At 45.3% G+C, this 1053-nt stretch overlaps 1 non-coding gene across 1 annotated transcript; it reads right to left on the bottom strand.

The window, feature by feature from the left end:
* Positions 1-206: 206 nt before the first annotated feature.
* Positions 207-278, bottom strand: trnaw-cca (transfer RNA tryptophan (anticodon CCA)). The gene has a single exon. It is a non-coding gene; the product is annotated as a tRNA-Trp (tRNA).
* Between the last annotated feature and the right edge of the window lie 775 nt (positions 279-1053).

Below are 1053 nucleotides of genomic sequence, written 5' to 3'. Positions count from 1 at the left end.
GCGATCTAATCACAGCACCTCAGACCACTCGGCGGTGTGTGTGGCCACCTGCAAGTTGATTTGGAACTTGTGTGTCCTGTCACATGAATTAAATGAGGGCAGCAGGCGTATCTCTGCCTGACACCGGGGAAACAGTGAGACAGACCTTGGAACAAGGGTCTGGTTATTGCCAAACAGCAAAGAAAATATTAATTCTGAAAGAACAGTGACCCCGACGTGATTTGAACACGCAACCTTCTGATCTGGAGTCAGACGCGCTACCGTTGCGCCCCGAGGCCTACACAATGTATTTGAGATGTTCATCTATATGAAGCTTTCACAATACAAGGGGCTTAAAAATCCCCGCCCATTCCCACCAGGTGTCAGAAGCAGTGCTCACCTGCCAGTCACCGTATGTTTTTTTCTTAAACTTTTGTGTTGCGTTTATGGAAAAGCATCATTAATTAACCCGTCACCTTCATTTGCACAATGAAAGAAATGCTAACTGAGGGACAGTCGATACTTCAAACATTTGTCCTGTGCTTTGCGGAGCGGGCAGGGAAGTGGACCTGAGTCCATGATCGCATCGATCATGATCGTATGAAATGGTGGAGCAGGCTCGAGGGGCGTATGACCGACTCCTGCTCCTATTTCTTTTGTTCTTATGTTCTTCAGCATGTTGACCCATTTTACACACTGTATTGCCGATGTCACCAGGAATCTGGGGCAACTTTTGTCAAATTTAACAGCACCGGTTATTCCTTCCGTGCAGAGAAATTAGAATCAGTCGTGAAGATAAAATCCCACGGTGCTCATTTTCAGATTCAACGCAGTAGGATTTCAAATAAAGTGAAAGAATTTTACAGTGAAAAGATTTGGAAGTTTTACTTGTATTTGTATCTTTAATGAAACTTTGTGGCATCTGAATCCCGTTCATGCCTCTGCTGAATAAGAAAGGAGGGTTTGACGTTGACCAGACTGCACTGCCCCTGATATTTGTGAGCTCATCCTTTATATTCAGTGGTTTCTCGCCCTTTGATGGGCTGCAGTGTGGCGGATATCACGTTGGCCTCA

Source organism: Pristiophorus japonicus, unplaced genomic scaffold (assembly GCF_044704955.1).
Source record: "Pristiophorus japonicus isolate sPriJap1 unplaced genomic scaffold, sPriJap1.hap1 HAP1_SCAFFOLD_262, whole genome shotgun sequence".
In the NCBI taxonomy this organism is placed as follows: domain Eukaryota; kingdom Metazoa; phylum Chordata; class Chondrichthyes; family Pristiophoridae; genus Pristiophorus; species Pristiophorus japonicus.
Note: the sequence above shows the minus strand (reverse complement) of the source record. Positions and strands in the feature narration are given on the sequence as shown.